This window comes from Vulpes lagopus, chromosome 3 (genome assembly GCF_018345385.1).
Source record: "Vulpes lagopus strain Blue_001 chromosome 3, ASM1834538v1, whole genome shotgun sequence".
In the NCBI taxonomy this organism is placed as follows: Eukaryota; Metazoa; Chordata; class Mammalia; order Carnivora; family Canidae; genus Vulpes; species Vulpes lagopus.
The window spans coordinates 18,161,295-18,184,151 of record NC_054826.1 but is presented as its reverse complement, the minus strand read 5'-3'; the positions used below and the strand labels follow the sequence as shown (position 1 = coordinate 18,184,151).

The following is a 22,857-nucleotide window of genomic DNA, read 5'->3' as shown; positions in this document are numbered from 1 at the left end:
CCTGTTTATTTTATTATTTAAAAAAATTTATTTTTCACTGAAAAGGGGACACTGCTCACATTCAGCGCCTCACTAATTCTTTCAAGTCAATAGAGAGAAGCCAGGCCTGAACCCAGAGCAAGAGCTGAGAGCCGCAGCAAAGCCAGGGGCCCTCCACCAGCCTGTGCTGGGCCATGGTGGGGAGGGCTTACCATGGTCACCAGCAAGGGACCCCCTTACCTTCAGACTGGGGTGGAATCAGGGGCTATTGATTTCAAGCTTACGTTTTTGGAGATTTAAAAAAGTAGGTATTTTAAATCTCTTATTTAGATTTAGCTAAAACATGGCTCTGGCTACCACCCATTGGGTCCTTGTCACCAAGCTCACGGGACAACGTGGAGGAACTATTGCCCTCAGGAAACAGGGACCTAACCACACTCAGAAGCTCCCTCTGCCACCCATTCCCAGAGACCAGGCCTGTGGTTTGGTCTGACCCATCACCTGGCTCCCCTGGACTCATGTGTGGGTTCCAGAGCACCCAGCTTCTGAGCTTCTTTGAGGAAAATGTGACTGTTCAGAGGAGGTCATTTTAAAGGTAGATGGGCTTAGGAAAATAATGGTTTCTGTTTTCCTGTTGGAAACCTTGCTAGGGCTATCACTGCCTACTGCACACATTCATGCATCGGTATACTCTCCTAATTTTTCTTTTGCTTCTTGTCTGTGATCGGTTCAACAAATGTGTAGTAAGTGACCATAGCATACAAGGTGTCAGATGGTCACAAGTATCCCTTCAGTTCTATTTCACTTTTTAATCATTTTTAAGACATTTCACCATCTGTGGTCTCAGTTGATTTTCCATCTGTTGCTGAGCAGTACTAATAGCCTTATTTTAAAATGAACTAGTGGAGGCCAACGGTGGGTCTCTGAAGTCATAGAACCAGTACAAGGTGGAATGGGATGTGACCCACCTGTTTTGACAGTAAGAACGAGCATGTTCCACTCTACCACAACCCCTTAGAGGTTGAAGCCTAGAGGTCTGCTAAGAGATTCACTGTGATGGGCCCTTAGAAACTAAGGACAGTAAAGTTGGGAAGAAATGTAGATCATGAGCCAGAGCTGAGTGACCAGCAATACTTATCGCTCCCCCCATGTGCCTGGAGCTGACAACAACAGCTTAATGTAGAGGTAAGAACTAGGTCGGCTACTCACTGGCTGTATGACTGGGGCCACTTAACCTCTCTGTGCCTCAGTTTTCCATTTGTATAATGGGAATAATAAAAATCCTCAATTCATACAATTAAGAACATTAAATGAATTGATGTTTGTGTAGTCTTAGAATAGTGCCGCGTAAGTGCTGGTTAAATAAGTAAAAAGCTAAGCTGGGCTTGGCCAGCTGCTGGGGATGAAGATCTGAGTAACCTCGCAGCGTTCTATTGGGCACTGACCTGGAGAGCCACAACTGAACCCATCATGCGAATCGGCCCGCATTATTGTCAATGGGCAGGACTCACTCTCAAACTCTTGGCAGTGTTTTCTGAATGTGGTTTGAGGATTTAAGAAAATATTGGAAGCCTTTGCTATACTGTGAAATCCAGGGTGGGTATGGATGCCTCTCATAGGCACCTGACTGGGGATGGGCACCTGACTGGCCTGGCTGATGAAGAACTGTTTTGTAGAATCACAAAATGGTCACGATGGAATAGATCTTAATGACCAATGAACTCAGCATCCTCATAGATCCAGCGCCTTCCTCCTAGATCAGGAAACCAAGGTACAGAGAGTAACTGATTTGCCTAGAGTCACACAGCGAATATGCCCGGCCCCCCATCTTCTGAATTGTTTTTTTTTTTTCCCCTCCTGTCCAAATTGAAGATCTAGCCTCCTGGTCCTTGGAAAATTGGCTGAAGGTCCTTGTTGTCCTGGTTTTGTGCTTATTTTGGACCCAGTTCTAAAAGTTTCAATGGATTATGGGATTCCCCTGGAAGTTAAAGCTCTTGTTTATTCCTGGAGAACTGGTGACACCTCACAGAGGGAGAAGAGTATTGGATCTTTCCACCCCACCTTGAATTCTGCTGCTGATGTGTACTAAGGTGCCCACCTCCCATTCTCAGGGGAGGCTAATAAACCAAGCACAAATTCCAAAGGCTTCCTTAGTGGCTCCAGAGCCTATGGATAGATCCAGACACCTCACAAACTCCCGAGTCCTAAGGTCAAATGGTTCAAGATAGAGATTAATGTACAACCTACTATTTTTGCTTTGCCAGAGATACCCCCTGACAAACACATGCACATACACACACATTTTAAAAATGCTGATGGTGGTGTGTGTGTGTGTGTGTGTGTGTGTGTGTGTGTGTTAAGAACCTATAGAGCATGCAAATGCTGCAGGAAAGGCCTATGTTTTAGAATCTAGTTGGAGCCAAAGAGCCCATGATAATGACTGCTACTGTTAATGTTCATTATAAGCTAAGTAGTCCTATTATCCCTGCTCTCCAGATGAGGAAATTGGGGCTCAGGGATGTTAAAAAAAAAACTTGCCCATGATTACACAACTAGGAAGTGGCAGAGCAAAGCATTCAAGTGCAGACTGATGCCCCAGACAGGACACTTGATCCCCATGCTGGACTCCCTCCGCAGATATATGGCAGTAAATGGACCACACAATATCTACAGTGGACATGCAGAGAAGAGACTGGAGACTATTCTCATCAGCACAGACCAAGATGTGCAAGGCAGAAGCAACTTAAGAGAATAAAGGGAAAAGAGGGCCCAATTTGAAAGCAAAGGGATAGGAAAAAACATGCAAAAGCAAATGAAAAAAAGCCCAGGCAACCCAGGGACCCTTAGCAAGGTGAGAGGACAGGAAAAGTACAGGAGAAATGCCCTCTGCAACCCAAACCCATCTCATCCGATAGCCCGGGAACCCATTTTTAATCTTCCTAAGTTATAGCTGGCTGCAGCCAACTGTTTGCACAGTGCGTGGATTGAAATATTTTATTGTTTTATGGATGCAATAAAATAAATGTGATTAAGAGCGGCAATGACACTTGAGTTCTGGTGAAGGAGGCTGGACTACTGGAGCCAAGGCTTTATCTGCACAGGGTTCTTTTTTTTTTTTTTAATTTATTTATGATAGTCACAGAGAGAGAGAGAGAGAGAGGCAGAGACACAGGCAGAGGGAGAAGCAGGCTCCATGCACCAGGAGCCCGACGTGGGACTCGATCCCGGGTACCCAGGATCGCGCCCTGGGCCAAAGGCAGGTGCCAAACCGTTGCGCCACCCAGGGATCCCTGCACAGGGTTCTTTAATGCGAGAAGAGGAGTTTGTTTCCAATTCTTGTGTTGGGAAGACAATATGAGAATAGATGGAGGATAAAAATCTTTTAAGGTTGAGATCTAAACAAAGAGATGATGGTGCTCTTGAGGGAGGCAGAAATGAGGAGGCATTAGCAGCTCAAACTATGAAAGCAGGCTATGCAGGGTAGTCATAGCCACTTCAAGGAGACAGCTGTGGCATCTGAAGCATATAGGGGAATGAGATGGAAGAGATCTTGAGCATGCTAAGATATTATATTTCCAAGAAAGGCTAGGGTAGAATGTTCTTTTCCCAGCAAAGGAAGGTTCTGGCAGAAGGAAATGTGAAGAATGTGGGGATTCAAAGTGAGGTGAGGCCAAGGGTCCATCGTGGATAGAAAAAGAGAAGCAAGAGATTTGGGGAATTAGCATGCACCCATGGAGGGCCTGGTGAGTTCTGGTAACTTCAGGCTGTAGGAGAAGAGCTACTTTTACTGAGAAAATGCAAATTGGGTCTGCAGAATACTGACGGTCAAGAACTGTTCTGGGTGCATGGGGCTAGAGGAGGGAGTGGGCAAGGATAATGCTACAAAAATGAATAAGACAAATACCTTGCATCTTCATTAAGGGTTTTTTTTTTAAGATTTATTTACTTATTTATTTATGATAGACAGAGAGAAAAAGAGAGAGAGAGAGGCAGAGACACAGGAGGAGGGAGAAGCAGGCTCCATGCCGGGAGCCAGACGTGGGACTCGATCCCCGGACTCCAGGATAGTGCCCTGGGTCAAAGGCAGGTGCTAAACCGCTGAGCCACCCAGGGATTCCCCCATTAAGGGTTTTATACACTAGTGTGGGAGAGTGATATTAACACCTCGCTCTATGACACGACGCAGAGTGGCATAAATATAAAATGCAATCACTAAAATTGGAGCCTAGACCTTAAGTGAAGAAATGTTGGGACTCATAATATGCTAGGGGACACAGAGAGTCGGGAAAGGTTTTGCAGAAGGGGTGGCATTTCAGATGGATCTGGAAGGATGAAGATTGTGCAAAAGAAAGAAATTCCAGACTTTATTGTGTACCGTCTTGGCAAAGACTTGAATGCTGGAGAGCCTGGGGCATTTGGGTTCAGGTCAAAGTGTGAAAGTATGGATGGCTGGATCCAAGGCTATTTAGAGGTTAGAACAGAAACCAAATCACATGGCATTTTGGAACCATTCTGAGGAGTCTGGATTTTACCTTATAGGCTAGTGTTTTTCAACTGTTGTTTTGCCTCCCTACCGTTTATATCCATGGTACAACAATCCCAGATTTCAACAGGCACCTGCCTTATGGAAGGGTCATATTGGGATTGTAGGATGGTGGACCTTTAAGGAAGGAAATGGTAGGAGCACTCCTTCCTTCTTGAAACACGCCTTCTCTTCCAGGTAACTCTCTTTCCTGGGGGTGGATCAAATCACTCAGCGGTTTGTGAAAGGAGAGGGCCAAAGACAAAAACCTGAGCAGCACTCACATTTCAGGAATGTGGGGGAGGAAGGGTGACTTTGAAGGAGGTGAAGGAAGAATAATATGAGAGGTGGAGGGTAAACCAGGAAAGAGAGGTACCTGGAAGAGAAAGGGTGTTTCAAGAAGGAAGGAGTGCTCCATGTCTCCTGGATTAGATAAGAAGCTGGAAACAAGGCAAAGAGAAGGCTGAGTCAAGACCTCCAATTTGTGGAACGTTAGCTATCAGCAGCAAAGAAATGAAATATGTTCATGTGCTGTGAATACTATGTGTGGGCACAAATAAAAATGAGAAAGAAAAGGAAGGCAGGTTAAGATAAGGCACTATGGGACAGGCAGAGGAAAATGCTGTTAAAACAAGACAATGCTCCCAAAGAATGACTATAAAATACCAAATGTGGAGTGCCTGTGTGGTGTAGTGGATTGAGCATGACTCTTGATTTCGGCTCAGGGTGTGATCTCAGCAGGGAGTCAGCTTGAGATTCTTTCCCTCTGCACCCTCCCCCAGCGTGCGCGCGCGCGCGCGCGCACACACACACACACACACACACACACTCTTTCTCTCTCTCTCTCTCTTTCAAATAAATCTTTTTTAAAAATGCCAAGTGCACCATCAAGATATTCCTATCCTCTTCCTAGAGGAAGTGGGGACTGGGCAAGAAGTGGAAGAAGGAAGAATTGGAGCAAGAGTAACCATCTCATTGCAGAATAAATGGCACAGTAGCCGGATTAATGGGAATTTTGGAAGCTGATGCTTAAAGAACATAGTCCGTCAGAAACAAAAATGGGCTAAGACCACAGTAAAACGTGGAGGTATGTTTAACAAATATTTGAAAATAGATATATTATCATCCCAGAAAACAAATGGGGGTATATTTAGTTTTTAAGAATAAGTGATGGCTGCTAACATGACCAAAAGAGGACGATGGTGTACTTCCTGAAGAGGACACATCATTATGTATTTGCAACCAAAAAAATGGAACCTAAATCAGCTTACACCTCTAGATTCAACCTTCAGTTTACAGGGAAGGAGGAACAGAGGAACATCTTGTACAACAGCATGGAAATAAAATTAGCACAACTCCGTGGGAAACTCTGTAGGATAATAACCTGGTGTCTTCAATGAATAAATTCCAAAAATAAAAGAAAAGAGAGAGGGGGCTATAGATTATGAGCCCGGAAACATGTCAATCAAATACAATGTGTGACAATTTTTAGGCCCTGATTTCAAAAAAAGTAGCTATAGAAACAGTTATAAACATTTGAGGGAAATTCAAATACTAATTGGATTCTTTACAACATTTAAGCAATTATTTCAAATGTTTTATAATTTCTAAGAAATCTTGTCATTTAGAGATATATCCTAAAATATTTGTGGATGAAATGATATGGTATCTGGGATTTGCTTCAAAACAATCCCGTGAGAGACAGAAATGTGTGTATGGTATAGATGAGATAGGATTGGCCCTGAACGTTGAGTTTCTGAGGATTCACTAATACTACTCTATTTTGTGTATGCATGAGAATTACCACCATGAAAGGTTTAACAAAAATCAAAGAATAAATGTGAACATACCCATGACCTTTCGGAACTGTGAAAGGACTCAAACTTAAAGTGTTATTATTTCAAAATTATCATTATTTCCTTTTGATGTTGAATCTCTTCTGGTTTTTAATGTTCCTAATTAAAGAGCTTCCACCAATTCTTAGAAGTCAAAGATTGCTGCTGGCCACTGTCACACAATGAAACATGCAAGGCGGGGGAGTGAGGTGGGAGTTGTGCGTGCACACACATTTTAATGTGGTTGTTTTGGAGACTGGTTTTCTCCAGTTTTTCAGCACCCGAGTCTCCTGGGCGGCAGCAGAGGGGGACCACATAAAAGAAGCCAGTCTGACTCATTCAGGAGAGGTAGATTTTGGCTGTCTGCATTTCAATGGGGTCTTGATCAAAACGATAGTAGCTGTAAAGAGGGGTCTGCTCTTGGCTCCAGAGGACTGAGATGAACTCAGAATCGGAGAATTTCTTAAGGACAGGAAGCAGTTTCTATGCAAGCAGGTTGGAGTTTCCAGCTAGAGGCTCAGAAAATGGTGAAAGCAATATGGTTTCAGAAAGGAAGGTCAAAAGGATAGACCTACACTAAGACAAAGAAGAATGACCCCAAGATGAGACAGCAGGTGCCCATGAGTGATGTAATAAGTTTGTCACCAATAGTTCAAGAACAGAGACTTGCCAGTTGCCCTCAGTCTTATGTCCTGATCTATAAGGTTCCCCAGGTACAACAGATGGCCACAGAGAGGACTGGTTTGCCTGCCAAAGGAAGCTGATGGTCATGGCAGAAGGCTGGGCATGCTGTATATAATGTCTTTTACCCTCTATATAAAATATGCCAATCAGTGGCTTTTACTTTGAGTTATGATATTATTTCCATTATCATTTAAGAGTCCTGGGGTAAAGTGAGAAATTAATCCACACACCCATTTTAGAAACATTGTGGCCTAGGGTATGCTTCTGAGTGTTCCATTTGCTGGAGAATCTTATTGATCCCTGGGAGAAGCAGTAATGGAGTAATAGGGACTTGAAAATAAGCAGGAAGGGCTGGATGCTCATACTGACAGTCAGGCACAATAGGGCATGTGGGGAATGGACGTATTGTTCTCTTGGACAGCTCCCAAACGGGAACGGCAACTTATCCTGCAGCAGAAGAGAGGAAAGGTGCCAAGGCATCAAAGCTGATTGTGGGGAGGAAGGCTTGGGAGTGTGACATTATGCAGAAAGTCCCAAATGTCCAACAGAACTTATTCCAAATCCCCCAAGAAGATAATGGTTTATAAAAGAATGGACAGCCTAGTGGTCCATTATGGGCACGGTAAGAAATCGGGAGAGTAGACCTCCATTTGAAGAGACCAGGGAGAGTTGTAACACTGATGCATAAAACCCGATGCCCCCTTACTCTTCCCTCCACTTGTTCCCCTCCTCCATCCCCCATCTCAATGAGGCAGCAGCAGTTATGGCAAAGAGGGAGCCATACTGAGTCACAATGAGAGAGAATGGAAAAGGAGCCCACAGAAATGGGTACAGGACTCCTTTTCCATTCTGTCACACAGAAGTGACAGCAGCTGCACCAATGAAGTTAGGCCATCAGAAGAAAGTAGGGGGGATATGCAAAGGTGGTCAGAGGAGGTCAAATCCTTCCAAAGAGAATTCGAGAACTGCCTTGGCATTCTAAAGGAAGGGGAAAACTTAGGGGAGCTGGTTCTGAGATTCCCTCATGGGAGAGCAGATAAGACTACTGATACTGATTGGTACCTTTTCTCCTTGAATCTCCTCTCATGGGCTGGCTGCTCAGGGGGTAAAATCCAGTGACTAATTATTTGATACAGGATTATGGTGTTTTATAATGTTTATGATATTATAAAATTGGTCTTATGGCAGAAGTTGGAAGGTTCATAGTTCCTTCTAGGTACTTTGTCTAAAGTCAGGTGAACAGTGGTGCTTTGGACACTTCTAAGTTAGAACCACTAGACTTCTCATGGGGAGTGGGTTTTTTTGTTGTTGTTGTTTTGTTTTGTTTTTAATTCAATGAAAAAGAAAAAACTAGAGAAAGGAAGTTTAAAAAACCTGTTAAGGGACACTCTGAAGTGATGCCCAATTGCAAGAGAATTTAAGAAACGATGCACCTAATTACAAGTTTAGCTTTTCTAAGGGGACGTCATCTGAAGAGACATGGGCAGACCTTGTACTCCTTCCTTACACACCATCTCCATCCCCCTCTTCATGTGGAACTCGTTTATCTCCAGCCCTGTACCTCAGACTGTTCTGTGATACTTCCTCCTTGTCATATGAAGGCACCAGACTTTTGTGAGTCCTAGAAATCTTAACTTTTTTCTACTTCCTCCACAAGTAGCCAATTGGAACTTCCTGCCCTGGTCCTTCAAAATGTGGGGCTATGCCCCTATGTGAGAGCTATCTCTTTAGTTTCTCTAGAGGGTAGAGCAATGGGCTGGGATGTCAGTGGGGATTTTGTTTGACATCCTAACGTATGTGAACTGGGATGTATGGCCAAAGAAGTTTTTTTTTTTTCTTTTCTTTTTTTTTTTCAAAGAAGTTTTTTTTTTCCATTTTGTTTTTTGTTTGCTCTTGTTGTTCTCTTTGCTTCAAAACACTGAGTGTTTAAAAATATATAGATTTATGAGGTCTTTCATATACTGCCTTCTTAAAAGTTAAAGACAGGAGATGTGTTAGGACAAAATATCCCCCTTACTCCCTAGATTATTTTCTGACATCTACAATTCATCAGAATACAATGCTAAATGGCAAGGGAGAGCCAAGAGCTGCAAATAATAGGAGAAGTTATCAGTCAACGGAATAACAGCTGGGAGGACAGATTTTTGCTCTTCTCTTTGTCTTCCTTTCTTGAACCCAGGGCAAGATCATTCCAAGTCACTATATAAAAAAAAATAAGGACCAAGATTATGGCAGTCTGGGAAGGCCTTATTTTGGACTTTAGCCACTTGCCCTTGGATCAGTCTGTTAATCCAGACTAGTCCTAAAGATTTTGTCAGTACTTTTGGCAACTTCAGGACTTTATTGCATAGTTCAGTGCATATCGGCCCACTTAATGTAGGGTGATGCAAGACAGAGATCCTATAGTTGCTTTACAGTCATCCAAACGTTTAGGCTAGATCTCTGGTGAATATGGACCACAATTCACCACATTCTCAGAGCTCCTATCTCAACTGGCCTGTAGGCCAGGCAAGCTTCAACTTTAGTCTCATCATCCGACCAAAATATAGTCCTAAGCTGAAGGCAAATGTGAGTCCTTCATCACCATTGAGCTAACAACACAGCCAATGGAGAGAGAAAGGAAAGAATTTGCACTCTGAGAGAAGGAGAGAGAGACCCTGTTCAAAGTCTAGTTCTGCTTCCTCTTAGGTGTGTGATCCTGAGGTCACTCTGAGCAGAAAACCTACCTGCCCTGAAAATACATGCGACAATGCAGGTGACAATAGTAGGTATGCTCATCTACTGTAACTGCTGTTGAGATCATTGTGTAAAACAGGCTTTACTTGGTTTTATAGTACATGCAAATAAGCTTCTAAGGATTATGTATTTTCTAAACTAGTTCCCATTTTTCCCCCCTCACTGAACTTCCACCTCTCTCTACCCTTTTCCATCCTGTGCTCATTATTACCAGTTAGAGTTCTCACCAACAATTTTCTAGCATGTGCTTCCTCCTGTGGATTACAACTACAAATTAAGGCCTACCTGAGGTGACCTCTCTGTGTCTGCCTCATCTTCTCATGGTTGCTTCCAAACAGCTATAAACTAGACCCTCAGTACAAGCAGCCTCTCTAAAAAGGAGCAAGTAGTGGCTGAGCTGTAGATTTTTCCAAGAATGGAAAATGGGGGAGGGGTAAAATAGTGGAAGACATTGAACTGGCAGTGAGGAGACCTGGTCCTAGTCCGAAATCTACCACTTGGCGGTTGTATGATTCTGAGCCCATTCCCCTCAGTTGATTCATTGGTGCAGTGAAGCTAACGATGCCCATCTTGCTTAGCTCACGGGGTCTCTCCCGCAGGAGCTGTTATAAGGAACCAGTATGGTAGTGTTGCCTCAGATGTGGTAGGCATAGCAACTTGTGCCATGTGCATGATGGTTTCTGACGATGCGCAGCTGAAGTTTTTATTACTTTTTTAATTTAAAGCTTTGTCTTTGTTTGTAGGTGTATTAGAAACATTAGGGGTATAACTTGCACACCACACTCGATTTCATAGATAAAATTATTCAAGAAGAGGCTGAAGTGAAAAACAAGAGACAATAATGAGTATATATGTGCGCGTGTGTGGAGAGGCGGGGGTGGGGTGGGTGGGTGCGTGCTATGTGTAATTATGACAAGAAAGGAAGGTGGTGTCCTCATAAAATATCGGAGTAGGCAAAAACGGAATAAATAGAACAGAGAAGACTTCAGGGAGCTTAACAAATGCGTCATTATTACTCCTCATCTACACAAGCCACTGAATGGCTGCCGATGCCTTCCATGTACCAGGCACTTTTCTGGGTTCTGAGGATATGACAGTACACAAGGTAGACAAAATCCCTCCCTCTAGGAGCCTACATTCAGGTGGAGAAGCATGTCTAAACCCACAATGTGGTTGTGCAGATCTGACCTAATGATGTACAAAGAAAGCATTTGACCACTGCAAGCAACTCTATCAATGTCTGGTATTGTTGTAGTGAGATGCCAGAGGAATTGATTTGAGAATATCTAAAAAATGTCTGGCAGAACCAGAAAAATGCTCTAGTGTGGACAAATGTAAATTGTTTTTGTTTCTGTTGGGTTTTCCTCTGGGTAAAATTCCTGGAAAAAGTTTCCTAAAACTTTTGCACAGTGAAAGGACTTATCTTCAATGTCTGCATTTGGCAATATGCGCTCTCTAGAGGTAATGGGAAATGTGAATCTAATGAGTATCATACTAAAATCGTGTATTTTAGTCCGCAAATAGTCAACCCAGCTTGAATTAATCTAACCGTAAAATTACTTTTCTGAATCAAATGCTCTTCTGAAATCCAAATATGTAAAAATCTAATTTGTTTTCCTTCATCCCCTAATTTTAGAGTTCTGTCCAAAAGCATTAGCAAATTTCCCTGGACTCATTTCTCTCTTTTTAAATCCCTAGAGTAACATATTTCTTAACTGGGATTGGTTGTATTAAGTCTGCATTTATTGGATCCTCCTATCAGTTCATGAGCTGACTACTTGACAACCTTTAAAGGGTCAGCAACTCTTATATGGGAAATTACTGCCTCGGTGAATTTACTAAATAATATCCTAGAAGCTTGAAAGAGTTAACGTAAGCTTCTAAAGCAGCATAATTTCTCAACAAGGACTAGTTTATGCGCTCTGAGAAACTGTGTTGAAAAATGAATAGTAATGAATCCATGACAAAAAAACTGCCCGGCAAAGACTGAGACCAGAGTATGATATATGGAGAGACCGTAGCAATGCCCAGGCCAAAATGTAAGAGGAAAGATGTATTAACCAGGCCTGCAAAGGAGACAAGTCCATATAACTGTAGCTCTCAGCCCCTCTGTAAGTGAATAATGGAAGACAGGGTTCATGACTCCCGCAATGTATCACATGTTTGCCTCTGCAGCTCTGTGTTTAGTGTTGTTACTTCGGAGGAGGGTCTCACCGTTTTGCTAAAAAAGCTAATGGGCAGAGCAGGTCAATTGTGCTTGCGTTTATGGGCTTAGTTTTAAAAGAAGAAAAGAAAAAAGGAGTTTAAGGCTTTCTGTTTGGCTACCTGGTGTGAAATGCCAGGCTCCTGAATTTGAAACACGAGGTAGGAATATAAAGGGATTCTTAAAATCTCCTAGAACTTGGAACCCAAAGGAATGTTGTCTCTTTTCAGCACATTCTCATTGGGAGGTCACATACTCATTCTGATTGTGTTGTTTCCTTCTAAACATTTGGAACTCCTCTTGTGGAATTGTCTTCAGAGCCTGCAAAGCATTTTTCTGAGAGTCCCGCTCTGTGCCAAGTCCTCATCCTTGGGGTGGGGTGGGGGATGGGAGCCAGTGCAAGGGAGTGGATTTAATGATTTCTGGAAAGAGCAGAAAGTCATCCAGAGGCCAATCTGGTAAATGGCGTTGAGAATAACCATTTGGGGTTAAAAAAAAAAAATGCTGTCTATAAAGTGCAGAGCCTGGCTCTGTCATTTGGCCTGTGTACTGACTCTGATGGCAGTCCTCAAAGCGGCTCTGGCCAGTGACTGGCACTCTTTGAATAAATGTATAGGGTCTCCCGGTAGTGGCTACTTTTGCAAGAGCACTTCACTCGTTTTCTTATGTAAAATGAAGAGTGCTTGTTTCACAAACTAACATGGTCAAGTGTAGACAAGAGCCATCATTTACTAAGGATCTGGAGTCAAGATAAAGACTCAGGTAAACATACTTTCTCCATAACACTGAAGAAAGAAAAGAATTTGCTGTGAACGATGCTGGCTCTTCCTCCCCCTCAGTTAGGATTCAGCCCCGGCCTATGTGTTTACCATATGTGTCCTAATAGAAGGCAAAGTCAAAATATGAGACCCTCTTCCATTTTTCAAGCAAGGCTTTCCTCTCTCTTTCCCCCAAATTTTAAAGATAGAGCAAAAAAGAGCAACCATCTACTTATAAATACTTAATTTATTTAGTTACCTATGCTTTAAAAATCATTTTATATACTTCGAAATTTGATATACTACTACCATTTTGTATGTATGTTCTATTTCATATAAAGAAATATTTCTACAGTTTTGTTTTTTCCACTGTCAGCTCCAGTGTAGCAGTAGGAAAGTTGTTCTCTCTCGTTCATCCTGCCGTTGCATATTCTCAACGTCGACTGTGCAACCACTTACTGTAATACTGTAAAAAGTGATATTTAAAAGGCTGGTTCACATTATCACTCACTTTTGCAAATATGAGGCCATTCACCTAAGTGAAAGAATAATTAAATATGTATTAAAGTTCACCAATTTCACTTATAAACATCCGAATCTTGCATAGTTCGAGGGTGTTTCGGGATAATGTATCTTCCCTGAAAAGAACTGTGTTATTCAAAATAAAATAAGGATAAAACACCCTATATAGGAGACTCTGAATACAGAATGATTCCTTTGGGGCGTCTGGGTGGCTCACTTGGTGAAGCGGCAGGCTTTTGTTTTCAGATCAGGACATGATCTCGGAGGTCCTGGGATGGAGCCCCCCACATCAGGGATCCCTGCTCAGCAGGGAGTCTGCTTGAGGAGTCACTTTTTTCTCCTTCGGCCCCTCCTCCAGCATGCTCTTGCCTGCCTGTGTGAGCGCTCTCTCTCTCAAATAAATAAATAAACCTTAAGAAAAAAATACTAAAATGATTCATTCTTTTCCCAAGGAGTGATTTTGGGGACAACCCTGCCTGGCATTTGAGTGTACACAGACCTAATGATTCGTTCTCTCAGAGATTACCCATCTCTCTGAGTTGTCATTTCTTTCTTTCTTTCTTTTTCTTTTTTTAAGATTCTATTTATTCATTCATCAGAGACAGAGACAGAGAGAGAGAGGCAGAGACACAGGCAGAGGGAGAAGCAGGCTCCATGCAGGGGGCCTGATACAGGACTTGATCCCAGGATCCCGGGATCACAACCTGAGCCAAAGGCAGAGGCTCAAACACTGAGCCCCCAGGAGCCCCCTGAGTTGTCATTTCTATTGAAAGGGTAGAAATGGATTACCAGCAGAAGTCAGAGCTCCCAGGAGGCAATTTGATAGAAAGGCAGTGTAACAGCAAACAGAAGCTGTCTGCGTTCCTTTTGGCGTACAGTGGGGGTATAGTAGGGGGAAAGACAGTGCAGCTGTTTGCCCCTAGAGTTGGGAACACATGCCCTGGGTTACAAAGCAGATACCAGAAACCTCTCCATTTTGGGCATTTGAAAAAAAAAATACCAGAAAATAGCTGAAGGAGAGAGGGAGGAGAAAGTAAACCAGAAGAACAAGGATCTGTTTAGTGAAGTAATAATGCTGCTCATACCAAGGCATCCTGGAGATTCTGGCTTTGGGCTCTCGTGCCTCGGGTTCTTATCAACTGTCCTGTTTTGATGCAAACCCCCATATAAACTCCTACTGTATTTGACATCTCGGCTGAAGCTGATGCCCTGATGCTGGCTGGGCCCTCAGATTATGTATAGCCTTGGTGGCCGTTCTCATGTGCTCAGAACAGGTGACGGTGTTGAGGCCTTCACAGGGGCAGCAGCAGTCCCTCAAAATGACAGGCTTCCCACCGATGACAGCAGCTTGCTAGCCTTCACATCTGATTTGGGGGACAAAGGAATTAGGGCATTCTTCTGGAGGATGGGTAGAGAGCCTGGGCTTAAATTTCTCTTCCTCTTCTCCTTTGCAGGGTCTCAAAACGATGGCCCGCCAGGTGCACCGCACAGCTTGCTGATGGCTGAGTTGGGCCTAGCCGGTAAGAATCTGCGTCGCGACTTCCTCTCACTAACCCCACAGGCACTTCTGCTCCTAATTTTGGACAATCGCTGCCATGATCTGGAAACTGTGTTATATCCTGTAAAAGAGCTGATGTGGATAAACAGTCTTCTCCGTTTTCTGTACGTGTTGTTCCTTCCGCAATGTCCCCATGGCCAGAAATATTGACAAACCATATGGATTTAATCATGTCATGAAAACAAATTCCCCGCAGTCCCAGAAAAACGCATTTGTATACACCTTCCCCAGGAGGCCCGAGGACGGGGTGAGGGGCAGTGGGCAAAACTGGACGCAGAATGAGCTCTGGAGCTGGCGTCTCATTTCTGTTCTCCCCTTCTCTCTGGACTATGGGCAAGTCACATCCTTCTGGTCACCTGGTCCCAAGGTTATGAGACCAGCGTTGACTCCTTCACCTCTCAGGTTTTGTCAAGGTCTAACCATCCATATTCCTAAATATGGGTGCCAGGTACAGAGCTTACCTGCAAGCAGACGCCTACCCAGAAGGTGCATGACTCAGCTCTTTTAGTCCACAGGTGGGGGGGGGCCTTACCCCTCCGACCTAGGGACTGCCCTGAGGGAGACACCTTTTCTTCGACTGGGCCCCAGCTAATGGGTTCATTGTTTTCTGAAGAAGTGCGACAGACAATTCTGAGCACCAAGGAACATCAGCCAGAAGGATTTTTCAACACACATCTTGGCTCTTTTCCTGTCTTTGCTTTGCCTTTCGTAAGCCTCTGGTGGGCAGAACTGAGTTAGTGAAACTCTTCTCTTCGGGACCCATTGTCAACATCAGTCCATGAAAGACCCCTCTTAGTATTTTTAGGTCTCCCCCTTCCTCGGGCAGTAGCACTTCCTTCCTTTCCCCTGTGCCCCTTGTACTGTCCTGTGCCCCTATCTTTCCAGTCCATCTTCCCTATGTATATTTAGACATGTATACCCTTGAAAGATGATGCGTCAGCGTTTTTGACTCACATCACTGCTATCTAGATTTGAATCTCATCTTTTTGTTGTTCTTTTTTTACTCAACACTTTGAGATTCATCTGTGTTGCTTTGTGAAAATCTCGTTCTCTATGTCTGATGCTTACATAGGATCCCGCCATATCATATCACACATTTTCTTTATCGATTGCCCTTTCAATGGACATTGAGGGTGGCTGAGTCCTTGCTACCACAAACTGTCTAGCATGAGCATCCTTAATATGTCTTTGTACACACTTAAGTGAGAATTTGTTTGCATTATATACACAGGGGTAGTAGGATTTATGGGTTGTTGTGTATATGCATCTTGGTTTCACTGAGCATTGCTGGTTGCTTTCTAGAAAGGCTGCATTGCTATGTACTCCTCCAGTGGCGTATGAGAATTACTGTTTTTCCAGCACTTGTTATTCTCTGGCTTTCTAATGTTTTGCCAACCTCTATGTATTAAGTGGTATATCACTTTAGTTTTAATTTACATTAGTTGGATAACTAATGAGGTAGTACATTCTTCATATAATTATTAGCCATTTGGGTTTTCCTCTTGTGATTTGTGTACCTTTATCTTTGCCCATTTTTTTCCTTTATTGTGTTTCCTGACTTTGCTGGTTTTTATGATTATGACTTTCTAAATTGTCTTATTTTCTCATAGGGTGGATCATGCTCCCCATTTTCTCTGCTTTGAGCTTCATTTTCAATATTGACTTAACCGAATTATAAGAGTTTCTTTCCACATCTTGACATTTATTTGTTGGTTTTAGCTGGTGGTATTCTCAGTCTGCCACTTGTGTTAGCTTTATCAATGTTTTCTTAATTTGCTTCAATATCTCCTAGTCCCTGATTTATCTTCTTTTTAGCTTTGCCTTAACTCTTTGAGAATTCTTATTTTTCCACATAAATTCTATAATCCATTTTTTATATTTAAAAAATTCTAGGGGATCCCTGGGTGGCTCTGGTTGAGCACCTGCCTTCGGCCCAAGGCGTAATCCTGGAGTCCTGGGATTGAGTCCTATATTGGGCTCCCTGCATGGAGCCTGCTTCTCTCTCTGCTTGTGTCTCTGCCTCTCTTTCCCTCTGTGTCTCTCATGAATAAATAAAAAAATCTTAAAAAAAAAATCTGGAATTAAAAAAAAAAGATTATTTATTCATGAAAGATACACAGAGAGAGACAGAAGCAGAGGGAGAAGCAGGCTCTTCTCAGGGAGCCCGATGTAGGAGGACTCGATCCCAGGACCCCAGGGTCATGCCCTGAGCCAAAGGCAGAGGCTCAACTGCTGAGCCATCCAGGTGTCCCAATTTCTGGAATTTTTATTGTATTGTGTTGAATTTAAAGATTGACCAAGGAAGAATTAACTCTATATAATGTTAAAACAATCTGTTAATATATATGGTATTTAATGTTCCATTTTTAGATTTTCTGACATGTACGACTTTAATAGCTTAAATTTTATTCTCTATAAAGCTCTTGTGTTTTCTTCAGTTGATTTCTATATCCTTTATAGTTTTTGTTGCGACTATGATTGGTATTTTTTTCCATTGATCATTGTTTGTTTATAAGAACACTATTAAGTTTTTTTTTTTTGTGTGTGTATACACAGATGAAATAAATGTGCTGAGCTCCCTTTTAATTATAATTGTTTACTGCTTTTCTTAGGTTTTCCATGCATTCTATCATGGTATTGTAACTGCAAATAGTAACAATTTAGTCTTCTTCCTTCCTGGTCTTAATGCATTGACCAGGACTTCCTGAACTCTGTTTAAGTGTGGCAGTGACACCAAGGCATTCATGTCTTGTTCCTAACTTGAAAGGAAATTGCATCTAAAATTTTTAAATTAAATTTGTTGATTGCAGTACATCATTAGTAGAAAGCCTTTATCAGGTTAAATAAGTTCTCCTCTATTCTTAGTTTTCTAAGAGTTTATTTTAAAAACTTAGATGTTGAATTTTATGCAATGCTTTTCCTTTTTTTTTTTTCAAGGTTTTATCCTTTAAGTAATCTCTATACCCAATGTGGGGCTTGAACTTAAAACCCTGAGATCAAGAGTTGAATGCTCTAAAGACTGAGCCAACCAGGTGCCCCTATTCGGTGCTTTTTCTGCATTTGTTGAGATGCTCGTGTGATTTTTCTCCTTTACTCTGTCACCATGATCAATTATTTTAATAGTTTTATATTTTCTCTTCCTAAACCATTTTTCTTCAATGGGCCTTATTTGACCATGCCTTATGCCTTAAATGAATTATTGAATTCTGATAGCTGATATATTTTTAAAAAGATTTTATTTATTTGAGAGAGAGAGCAAGAGAGAGAGAGAGCACAAGTGAGGCGAGGCCGAGGGAGAAGCAGGCTCCCCACTGAGCAGGGAGCCAACATGGGGCTTGATCCCAGGAATCCTGGTATCATGACCTGAGCCAAAGGCACTTACCTGAGCCACTCAGGCTCCTCCTTATAGTTGATATTTTAATTTAGATTTTCACATTTGTGTTCGTAAGAGAAACTGATCTAGACACAATCTGTCTTCTTGAATTGGATTTGATATCAAGACTACATAAGCCTCACAAAATGAGTTAGACCCTTTCTTTCTCTTTTAGTCTATCCCCCCCCCCCCTTTTAGTCTTCTTTATGCAACAGCTTATTTAAGACAAGGAGATTCACTGTAATACAGCCCTTCTCCCAGTTCTCTCCACATGATTAAATGACAACCAGTTATCAGAACACAAGCCCTGACTGCTCTCTCTCTTTCACACCCATATTCAATTTCTGAGCAAATCACACTGGCTGTGCCTTCGCAGTCCATTGCAAATCCAGCCATGTCTCCCCTCTACCATTTCCAACTCTTGTCTGTGTGAGATAATGATCATGTCTGGATGATGCACAATGTTGTATTTGGTATTCTTGTTTTTGTTTTCACCTCTTCACAGTTCATTTCAAGAGTAGCTAGCATTCGTTTAAAGCATAAGTCAGGTTATATGACCCTGTTAGAATTGTCTCCTATTCACCCCATTGGTGAGGGAGGAATTCCCACCTTGGGTTTATGGCCATGGCTAATGGTCAGATACAGGACACCCAACACTGAACAGATGAGATTGACAAGAGTTTATTAGTCACAGTCTGGGGGAGGAGTACACTGCACGCCATGCATGACCACATGGGGGTTGCACTCAGAAACAGAGTGAACAGCCAGGGGTGGTGGGAGGCAGGCTTTGTAGTATCAAGGTTGTGGTATTCCCTGATTTCCCAGGAGGATGTAATTGGTTGAATAATTTAAGGATCAGAGTGCCTGGGTGGCTCAGTCTGTTAAGCATCTGCATTTAGCCCAGGTCAGGATCCTGGGATTGAGTCCTGCATTGAGCCCTGCATCAAGCCCTGACTGGCAGAGAGCCTGCTTCTCCCTCTTTCTCTCTGCCTGCCACTCTGCTAACTTGTGCTCTCTCTCTCTGTCAAATAAGTAAAAATCTTAAAAAATAATAATAATTTAAGGATCAACAGAGTCTTCACCTTGTCCATTTGATAAGTTGGTTGTTTGGCTAGGGGATCTCTTCTGTAGGAGCAGAATGGGGAGGAGAACTTTTAGGTAGGCCATTTGCGGCCTTCCTACAATCCCCCCAGATGTCAACGAAAGACATAATATTGGGCCTTATTTTTAGGCCTTACACCACACGCTTCCTTGTGAAAACTTTACAGTGGCAACTACATGACCCTTCATGGTCTGACAAGTGGCACCTCTCTGGCTTTATTTCCTACACCTTCTGTTCCTGCATAGACTCTATTCCAGCCATACTGACCTGCTTATTCATACTTAAACTCATCAAATGTGCTTTTACCTCAGGCCCCAGGCCCTTGCTCTGTGCTCTACTTGAAGCCTCTTTCCCCAAATGTGTCTATGACTTCTTTTCTCACTTTCTTTGGGTCTCTACTCACTTTCTCAGTGTAGAATCAAAAGCAGTTTTGCATCCTTTCAAACTTTATATAAATGGTATCCTACTATATATTGCTTTTCTTCTTCTTTATTATATTTTTGAAATTCATCCAGGTTGCTACATTTATGTATGTATCATCCATTTTATCTGCTCTGTTTATTCCATCTCATAAATGCAGCAACCTTTATTCATCTCATCTCCGGTGGAAGGGTGTTTAAGTTGCTTCCAGCTTGTTTCCATTACGCACCTGCTTCAGTGAAGAGTCTTGCCAGGTCTCCTTGTGAACACGTAGGAGATTTTTCTTTAGGGTATATGTGAAGATGCACCAGTGTCGATCAAAGGGTACCAGGAGTTTGCTGGGAGTTAGCCTCAGAAGGGGGGCTGGGAGAGTCACATGTAGTCTTCCTCTGGTTGAATAGCATGGAAATCACTGGAAGAGCTGAGAGACCCTGAGACCTAAAAAAGACACTGGCTGCAGTAAGTGCTGACAGCTGTCTCCATGGTTCACAGAGGAGCCTCTGCTGTCTGTGAGGAGTCAGTGCTCTTGGACACCATCACTGAGGGCCACCCAATGGGAAGCATCTGTTACCACTGACAGAACTGTGGCGGGATGCTCCCCCTGGCAGGAGCAGCTGCTATGACAGATTGTTCGGCTGGGGGGGTCTTAATGCCTAGGGATATTGGACTTTCTCCCTCGGCCTCAGTGAGTCACTCTTTACCTACAGGGAAGAAAAGAGAGAATTGGTCTTTGTCAATAATTCTTACTAAATTGGGAGAAAAACAATTCCCTGGGAGAATCCTTGGTAAGAATCAGACCCCTAGAAACTATGGGAAGAAACTCAAAACATCTTCTGAGCTCTGGAATCGAAGCCCAGCTTCCAGCTTTCTGATGGAGGGTGTGGCCCGGGGTAAAATGGCTTTATTGGCACGTACGTCTGTTTACTTCCTCTCTCCTCTAGTCCTTAGATTTTGTATTCTCTCCCTTCTTCTCCCTCTTTCTCTCTTTCTCTTTCTCACTTTCTTGGTCCCTTGCATATGTGTAAGATTTGCTGGTAGTTGTTTCAAGACCCGGCTTTGCCTCTGTGGTGTTCATCTTTTCACACTAGAAGAAAACAAAGGAAATGTTTAGTACTTTCAGGAACAGTTAAGGTTTCTGAAGAAATCTATGCATACTGAGCAGCCCCTACCCTGGAACTTTGGCTTGACTGTATGAGACTCTTCTTGGTATGACTCTATTGAGTACATCATAGAAGTGATGCTTCCCCTTCAGAATGTTATCATGGAGAACTCTGGATCCCAAGACCCTCACAGAGATCCAGGAAGATGACTCTAATGGCCTATTTTTGATCCCAGAAACAGAGATTAGTTGAGCATTTCTCATATGCAACACCATGATGCATGGTCACCAAGTTCCCTCAGAAACAAGAGCCAAAAAGGCAAGATGGAGGGAAGGATAAAACATTCAATTGAAAGTCAGAAGATGTGAGTTCTAGTTCTGACTCTGCTACTAGCTGGTTGGTGACCTTGGGCCAATTACTTAATCCTCTGGGCTTAGTTACCTCATTTAAAACATGTGGGTTTGGAAGTAGATAGTCTATGATTTTTATCAAATTTTATTGAGCACTCAAATTTTTAAAGCACCTGTTGAGATGATAAATCTACTTCCAAACAACTAGTAGATAAAATCTAAGGTACATTTTAGTTCTAAAATTTCTTGACACTGGAAGAAATTACTTTTTCCTATGTCCAAGTTCACTTGAGTTGTAATCATTTGAGATCCTGAGTGATTTTACAGATGTCGTATTACTAAAAAGTCACATGATTTCTCAGCTCAAACTCATGCCTGGGCAGATTGGAAGATCTCAACTGTTTCCTCATTGTGTAATTACCACATAGTTGTACCTTCTGGAGGACACAGTCTCCTCAGAGTTAGATCAGTTCTGTCTTACCATGATCACTCTATTTCTCAGCCCTTTTTCCAATGACTCAGGTGTTAAATGACCCAGGCCCACCAGACTGCACCTATGGGGCGGGGGGGGGGGGGGGATACAATCTACTTCTAAGCTTAACAGTGGGAGGCATTGTTTCAATTAAATATTTCCCAATAATAAGGACTCAAGTCTATTTTTATGGCTTCTGAAGGGGCATTTTCCATCACATTGAAAGGAACATTCTTTTAAAGAAGTTGGCAAAGACATGCATCTCTTACTAACCATTGTGAGAACAACTTGCTTCTTGAGTATGGCCACCATATTTTTGCCCAAAGCACCAAATTCTCATGTTACTTTCCAGTCCAAAAACTGCTATCAGCCCTATCACCTGTAGAATCCAAGCTTGTTTGTTTGTTTGTTTGTTTGTTTGTTTGTTTGTTTTTAAGGAAAATCTCTATTCTCTGGCCCTATCTTACCTCTTTGTCATTATTTCCCATTGTTCCAGCTTGGTACTCCTATCTGCTCTATTCTCAAATAAGCATATTTCTACCCCCAGAGGATGGGGAGAGGACAAAACTTGATTGACTACCTCCTATGTGCTAAGAACTGTGCTGAATATTTTCACATTTGTTATTTGATTTTATAGCTGAAGAAATTAAGGCTCAGAGAGGCTGTATACATTGCCCAACTCAGAAATAGAAAAGCTGACGTTATTACCATTGCCTGTTGACTTTGAGCCCATAATCATTTACTTTAACACCTGCTTCTAGCACAGGCTTCCCACATACCAGCCTACTAATCAGTAGTAGGGTTGTTCTGGGAATTGTTCTTCCCAGTACCTGCTCCACTAGCCCTTCCAATCACTTGTGTAAATACCTAAATCCTTGAGTTCAATTTCTTTTGGCTTATATAACTAGAGTGACTTCTGAATCCTGACTGATACAACTTGTCAGTTGTATCTCCTTAGAGAAATCACTTCACTGCTCTGGGCCTTAGTTTCTCAGTTTGTAAAATAGGAATGATGATAACCTTTTGTCCCGTTGTGGTGAGTATTGGGAGGTATTACATGTAAAATGCCTAGTACGATATCTAAAAGGTTAAATGCATTATTCTCTATTTTTAAAAAAGATTCTATTTATTTATTTATTTATTTATTTATTTATTTATTTATTTAAGAGAGAGATATATCACAGGTGGGGGTCAGAGCAGAGGGGGAGAGAGAGAGAGTCCTAAGCAGGCTCCATACTTAGCA

The 22,857-nt window shown here is 42.4% G+C and overlaps 1 protein-coding gene across 2 annotated transcripts in view; it reads left to right on the top strand.

Annotated features, from left to right (window-relative positions):
* The window catches only part of LIFR (LIF receptor subunit alpha), a 238,596-nt gene that overhangs the window by 50,595 nt on the left and 165,144 nt on the right, over positions 1-22,857 (top strand). For both annotated transcript variants that reach the window (XM_041748764.1, XM_041748761.1), the window contains exon 3: positions 14,694-14,759. The gene's annotated coding sequence lies outside the window, so the exon portion shown is untranslated. The remainder of the gene's footprint in view (positions 1-14,693; positions 14,760-22,857) is intronic.